General features: G+C 33.7%; 1 long non-coding RNA gene across 1 annotated transcript; it reads right to left on the reverse strand.

Moving 5' to 3' along the window:
- Positions 1–211: 211 nt before the first annotated feature.
- LOC133174398 (uncharacterized) lies at positions 212–7,529 on the reverse strand. Its single transcript, XR_009719132.1, has 5 exons — positions 7,454–7,529; positions 7,205–7,301; positions 6,730–6,829; positions 5,850–5,937; positions 212–325 (listed from the first exon to the last, which is right to left on the reverse strand). It is a non-coding gene; the product is annotated as an uncharacterized LOC133174398 (long non-coding RNA).
- Positions 7,530–8,175: the final 646 nt, after the last annotated feature.

Here is an 8,175-nt window from a genome sequence, read left to right on the forward strand (position 1 = left end):
TACTTTAAATACTATGCATTTTCTATAAATAATACAATGAATAATCCTTGGGGGGTTATTAGTTCAATCTTAATTATTCCAGAGGGACCTATGTCCGGGTTGGAAATATATTTCCCGTTTTTAATACACTACCGAGTTCCTTTTGTGTAGAATATATTCAAGCATTTTGTAACTTTTTAAATCACTCAGGTTACCTTAGGAACCCCCTCTGCCACACCTTGACTCTAATTGCGGAATATAACCTGCAGCTGTTTCGAAGATTGTGTTTCCCTCACAAACATTCTTTTGGCTTTCAAAGCAAGGCTGCGCTGCACGAAAACTCTCGCTGGGAAGAAGAAAATATGATAAAGCAATATCCCTTAAACAAATTTTAAAAAAAATATATGAAAATAATTAATGAGTAATCATATTTTGGTACGAGTTTACACATAGTAATATGGTGTTGAAAAGGAAATTGTATGAAGATATTCCCTATTTGGTGTGTATTTACAGTGAAAAAGAGAGATCAATAGTGAAAATTTTTCTTGTTGCATGTAATATTGAAATGTCAAAATTCCGACCAGTAATAATGCTCAGTTTATTTCAACAATCTATTTAAACAATACATATTGAGAGGAAAGCAAACATGGGCTCCAGAAAACATCAGAAAAAAATCATTTCAGAGAATGGATCTTGCGCTATAAAGACGTAAGCATTCCCTGTCGATTGGCCAAACCCAGACATTGTATATTTCGGTATGAAAAGTTAAGAAAAAGGTTTGATAAATCATTTTCAATATCTCTCTAATATGTATTTTTGTAAGATTCGTTACAATAGCAGATACATGTAGACATCGTGATAGGATGCATGAATGGAAAATATACCGTGCACTATGCTGAGGTGTACATCAAAATGATGATGAAGACAGTGATGACGCCAATGAAGACGTTTTGATGATGATGATTTAAGGATATGTTGAAAACATGAGGAAATCACATTTGTTAAAAATCAATCTGATTCTACACACAAGTACTCTGAAGTTGATATTGAAAGGATGCTAGAGATCCTCAATGACAACCTTTATATAGTATTCGTAGACCAGGTCCTTCAACAAACTGTTAGAATTCTGATAGTCAATAATTGTGCTCCTTAATTAGCCGACCTTTTTTTATATTTCTATGAAGCAGATTTTATTTAAAAACTTCTACATGAGCGAAAATACTTGCTGTGGCCTCCAACTCGACATTTACATAAATCGACAATGTATTATCAATTAACAATAGTTTCTTCAATTCATATTACGATTCGATATATCCCAGTGAACTTGAAATAAAAGACACTACAGAATCTGCCACATCTGTTTCATGAATGATATATGGAGATAACGAACAGTATTTAAGGTCAAAGTCCATTAAAACAATACAAATCGGGAGCAAAGCAAACACGGTCCTCCAAAACATCAGAGTTGGATCGATCAGGTGCCATGGAGGAGTGAGCATCCCCTGTCGACTGGTCACACCCACGTGTGCTCCTTGAAATGAACGAGCAAACGTAAGTCATGAAATTTTATATGTCTCTATTAATTACAAGTTTCAACTTTAGATCCGCCGTGTGCGTCTTGTCATGTTCGGTAACTAACGGAAAAATCCGTCGTCAATTCAGTGTTTTAATAATGGCCTAACGATTACGCAGCACAGTTAAGGCTACAATAAGGAGGAGGGCCTAATTTACACTGGAAATGCTTACTATGACATCACACAAAATTATAACTTTTTCAAATGACCACAAAATGAAATGATTTGCTATTTTAAACTGTTGGATAGCTTTACACTACATCAATACTAACTACTACATGAAATATATGGAGATAACGAACAGTATTCAAGCTCAAAAGTCCATTAAACAATACAAAATAGGAGAAGAGCAAACACGGACCTCCAAACATCAGAGATGGGATCAGGTGCCATGGAGGAGTGAGCATCCCCTGCCGACCGGTCACACCCGCCGTGTGCTCCTTGTCATGATCGGGAAATAACGGAGAAATCCGTCGACAATTCAGTGTGTAAATAATGGCCTAACAATCAGTATGAAAAACGTCAGTCAGCATTTGACTCAATGATAAATTGTATTTGCTGACAAGGTCATTGTATCGACCATAGAACTTACGAAATGATGACTTTAAACGAGACAGCTGATATTCTTGTTTCATCAACTTATTTGTCAATAATTTACCTCGTTTTAGAAATTGTACATACGTAGAGCATGCTCTTGCGTATCGAATCAACTGAGAGATATATACCTCGTATGCAGGTGATGAAGGTATATTGCTGCATACATGTATTTTTGTCGTTGGTTAAATCCCACACAGCAATATATAAACAATTCACTAATCGCAATGCACTTGTCAATGTGACGTCATATCGTAAAATTTGACGCAGTTTGTATACTGTTAGAGGCGGATCAAGTCATATTTTATACAATGAAAAATGTATTTTGTAATTAAATAAAATATTATTTGCAGGTAAATGTATATAAAAGGCCATAACTTGAATGCAATGTCTCTTTTTATGATTTTATTCATACTTCCCACACATTCCCTAGACAAGCGATACTGCCGTATATTTGTCTGCAGATTCATTGAAGGGTGATGAAGGGTCATAATAAATCGATATATTGCAAGGGCATACCCTCAATGAATTATGACAAGCATTTACACATAAACTCAAGAAGCATGAAGATATTTGAAAAGTGCTGCGAACCTGATGAAATCTGGCAAATGAATTAATTATATCTTTATTTAATGTCCTTGACCAGCAAAATATTCAACATACGGCCTAACAAATGTAATTTTAGTCGAGATAGTAGAATTTATATAGGTTCGCAGCACTTTTCACAAACTACAAAGAGAGTTGAAAATAATTATCAATTAAACTTTTATTTTTAACTTGGTTATGCCCTTGCAATATTGGAATTTATAGATAACTTCAATACTTCAAGTATATTAGCTAAAATGACTGCCACCTCATGTGAAAAGTCTTAATAAGAAATCTAATAGTCCTCAACGTGTAGTTTTCAACCACATTGAATTTGTCCGATAATAATAAAGTCCTAAAAAGAATCGCCCATCCTTGTATAGAATGTACTTTCTATCTAAAAAATTCGCCGATATTTCCATTTTGCACCTTAATTGTACTACGTAGTATGAAAAACGTCAGTCAATATTTGACTGTACTGCGTAGTATGAAAAACGTCAGTCAACATATGACTTATGATAGATTGTATTTGCTGACATGGGCATTGTATCGACCAAAGAACTTAAGAAATAATGACTTTTAACAAGATTGCTGATTTTCTTGTTTCATCAACTTGTTTGTCAATAACTTACCTCGTTTTAGAAATTGTTCATAAGTAAAGTATGCTCTTGCGTATGGAATCAATTGAGAGATTTACACCCCATATGCAGATGATAAGGATATATTGCTGCATAAGTAAGGGAAGTTGACGATTGACAAGTTAAAGTCACGTTTATCACAAAGCTTTGATGTTACGCTTCCATTAACGTATTTTTCAAATACAATATTCAAATATGAAACAGATGTGTCAGACTCTGTGGTACGTGTATCTTTTTTTTCAAACTCGACACATAAATGGAAATAACTATTGTTAATTGTTAATACGTCGTCGATATATCTAAAAGTCATGTTGAATGAATGGTTGGTTGGTTGTTGTTTTCGGTGCCGTTCGAGAATTTTTCACTCATATAGAGACGTCACCATATACCGGTGAAGGGCTTCAAATTTAGACCTTTACTTGGCACTCAGAGCCATTGAGCAATGGGGGATCTTTATCGTGCCAACGCCTGTCGTGACAGGGGGCCTCCGTTTTTAAGGACTCATCTGAAGGACCCGCAACTTTCACTTCAAAGTGCCGAGCGCTTGGCGGAGGAACAGTTACTACGTTTTTTTTTTTTTTTCGGCTTAGGTCAGTCGCGACCGGGGCTCAAACCCACGACCTTCCAATCACGGAGCGAGCACTCTGTCGAATGAGTTACCCTGACGGTAATCTCGAGCTGAAGTCCAACAAGAGATTTCTGTTTCTCACGTATAAGACTTCAAATAAATTCTGCTTCATATGAATACAAAAAAGTCTGCTAACAATGGGGCGCAATTGTTACCCATGGAAATTCAAAACAAATTGTTGGAAGACCTGGTCTCTAAACACCACATCGATATTGTCAATCAGAAACTCAAGCATCTTTGTAATATCAACTTCAGAGTACTTATATTTACAATCAGAATGTTTTTAGCAAAAAGATTTTGCAAATTATTAATGACAAAGTAAGTAAATTTACGAGTTAAATTTTATTTAAAAAACAGCTCTCAATGATGTCACAAAACCTGGACTTTAATTTATCGTGGGGAATGGTTGTATACAGAGTTGAAAAGTCGTAAGTTTTTTATGTTATGGTAAAAGTTTGTGATTTCAAATTTTCCAAATGTTCCTTTGAATTTTTAACTTTCCACATTTGATTTACAAAACTTCTCGAATATATTGTTGCACAGTACTTTTGAAGTTTCTCCTTCACTGCTGTTAATATTTTAGTGAGGGCTTGATAGAACATTTACTGGAACCCCCTATGTATCTTTGTTTTTAAGGATTTTTATGAAGTTTTGGAATCCAATATGAATATGGTAATTCAACTTCATTTTGGTTGTTGGGAATATTGAAAATATTCAAAACTGACATATGATTTTGAAGAATTTCCTCCATAGAAAAGGAGCTATGGGTATAAGTTGGATTGCCACTTGTAGAATTAAATCGCAGTTCCTCTATAAAACAATTAAAAAAAACCTACGAGTATAGTCCCCTCCGGTTTCACCGGTAAGGGACTAATAATAAGCCTTACAAACAAAGACAATGTTGTCACCTGCTTTGTCAGCGGGGACCACTAGTACTACATACTGAAAATGTAGTCTATCAAATTCTTTTTTCACTTCTGAGTTATACTGAACACAGAAGGATAGATGGTTTTCATATTGTACCTCAATTGCTTAATGCGAGATTTTAACATACATCTGATACATTTAATCCATGTTGACAAAGTGGCAATGTCCTCTTTTTCATCTCTGGCCCATCGCCTGGGTAATCTTCCACAGAATTCAATATGTTTATGAAATTATGATTCCAGTTGAAAGATCGGGGTCTCTAACTTTTGGCCCTTTTAAAGTTAGTGATTTAGGGTCCTCATTAGTAACTATATTTACGTCACCAGTAATAAAGTGTCCAGCAGGACTATAGTTGTAGGGCGAAGTTATAGGGTGAAAGAGAACGTGAACATGATGGCTCTGTAAAGTTTTCTTGTAATTAAAAATTTCAACAGTCTCGTTTAAAGTCATCATTTGGTAAGTTCTATGGCGATACAATGACCTTGTCAGCAAATCTATCATTAAGTCATATGCTTACTGACGTTTTTCATTCTAATTGTAAGACCATTATATACACACTGAATTGTTGACGGATTTTTCCTTTATTTACCGTAAATACTCGTGAATTACATTTTAGTGTCTATATAGTTGAGAAAGAGAGGGACATGGAGAGGGGGAGCGAGTGTGTATGAATGGTTGATTTTTTCGTTCTTTTATCCTTTCTGTCTTTTTGTAAATATATTCTTTTCATTTGAAGAAATTCTTGATTTGGAAGGGAAGCCTAGCTCGTCCACGTTACAGTGTGTGAATAACTCTCTGCAATATTATGAAATAAATAGACAAAGATGTTCTGCTGTACAAGGAATATTTGACAAGCTTTTATTTCTTCTTTCAAAATCTACTACATATGAAATGCTTATATTATTGAATGTAAAAAGACAATACCAGTTAACTTTCTCTGGATCGCTTTGTAAACTTCCAAAATCTATTCCCATGTCTGTCAAGCACTTGATTAAGTCGCAGCTAGAATCACCTACAAAAGTCACAATTATGTCATTATTCTCTACTGGAAAGGGAAACCGAAATACGTTGTGTTTTCATGCATAATCATGAGATTATTTCATTTAGAAGCGAGTCTCCATTATGCCCTTGAACAGAAGGGTAGTTTTAAACAGGTGCTCAAGATTTTAATATTTTTTCTACAATAAAATAAATTTCATGTTACATTTCAAATACATTTCAGTTCCTTTTAATGACTTTAGTGTAGAACAATGCATCAATCCGTACTCTTTCAATCAAATTACTGATACTTTTCAAACAAAGTGTAAAAGTTTGTTTGTATGTTGTTTAACGTCCCTTTGAGTTATTTTCACTCATATGGAGACGCTACCACTTGCCGATGGAGGCCGGGCTACAAATTTATACCTATACTCGACACTCATGGCTATTGAGCAGCGAGGGATCTTTTTCGTGCCAACACCAACTTCGGTAATAGTACATATCAGGTTTTCTTTTTTTAATAAAGTTGAAGATTAATGTGAATCAACAAGGAATTACAATTTACATAATATCTGCTTTCATTGAACAGATTTTTTCCCATATTTCTACCTCAAAATAAAATAAATCAAAAATCTATGAATAAACATCGGACACAGATGGAAACAAAATTACCTAATTTGTATTTATGAATTATAAAATTGTAAATATTAAAAAAAAAAACAGGACAATTGTCACTTATTAAAATGTTTTATATTCATATTTAGATTAAATATATATTTTAATAGATACTTATACTTACGATAAACTGTTAGGTTCTGTTACTTACCACATGTTATATTGATTGTCTGTAAAATGCGCTGGAAGTCTGTATTTGATGCACAAGAACTTTTTATGGTTCAAGACAGGTTGCTACCTGTCTCAAAGCTCTGTAAAATCCGATAATAATTTTATGCTATGTATTTTGTTTATTTTAGCCTAAATTCCAGCTATGTAATGGATTAATAAAATAATACATGCAATAAAAAAAGTAATTTCTTGTTTGTACCTAATATATAAAAGTCAAACAAGCTACTTCATAAAATATAAAGGTAATGTTGAAGGTAATGTTTCTTGAAAAAGGAACCGTTTTCAAGAAAGCAAGAATTATTATCATTTTTATCATTAAAGTGTTTTTTACGAATTTTTGCTTTCATGAAAATTGCATTAACTTAAATAGGAAAGCATGGAAATTATTTGAGTGAGTAAACATGGTCGAGTTTTGAAAAATAACATTTGAACTTGCATAAACAAACTTTACTTACGTGCAATTAACATCTCTTGTTGTTTCCCCTTGCGGAAGTTGAACCCCGGCTAGACATTTAGGATACCCTGTCGGGTCACACTGAGCATAAGAGACGCCTAAGCCAAAAGATGATACATGCAAATGATTAGAATTCGAATCGTCAATTCAAAGAAATCAGATAATTCAAAAACATAACCTTTTATTTATATCAATTAATTCCTCTAATTTGATACGAAATTTTCAGTGATAGGTTATTTTAATGCCTAACCTGCAAAGCTTGCCAGCTGACAAATAATTCCAGCAATGTATAGCGTATTCATGATGTTTCTCTTGCTCCAAATACAACACTTCTAGTTATTTTTATTGTTCTGATCCAGATTCTTTGTGGCAAAGTGACTCATACATTAAAAAAATTAAAATCTTGCACGTGATACTCATGACATAACTTCCTGTTTAATAAGCTCGCATTTCATTGCCGGATGAATAAAATACAATTTGCACACAAAATACAATTTGCACACGTAGTCAAAACTTATGCAAGATATCTTCATATTATATGGCATGATAAATAATCTTACTAGTAGTTGTATTCTAAAATAAGTTCAATTTTGTTTGTGTGTATTTTTTTCAATCGATTCCAATAAAGATTCTTTTTCCACACATTGAAGCTGCTGTCAGTTTGATCAAAATTTGATCGTTCAAAATTAATGGACATGTGCGTGCGTGCGTAGTTCTTTCAGCTTGTTTTGTTTTTATACCAAAATACCTTCTTGATAAGTAAAATCATTATTGGTTATTAAAATCATTAAAATTTTACTTTATTTGGAAAAATAACTGTTCTCGTAAGTTTATAACCTAGGAGCATGGAGGAATATTATATCAAGAAAATTTTGTAATTTTATTATTCATGATCTTTCAAAAACATTCCTTCGAGCGGCCCGGGTTCGATTCTCGTTCGCCGCGCTGCGTCAAGATGTAAACATAGATAGT

This window comes from Saccostrea echinata, unplaced genomic scaffold (genome assembly GCF_033153115.1).
Source record: "Saccostrea echinata isolate AGI-Se365-2 ecotype Australia unplaced genomic scaffold, CSIRO_AGI_Sech_v1 ptg000057l, whole genome shotgun sequence".
Classification (NCBI taxonomy): domain Eukaryota; kingdom Metazoa; phylum Mollusca; class Bivalvia; order Ostreida; family Ostreidae; genus Saccostrea; species Saccostrea echinata.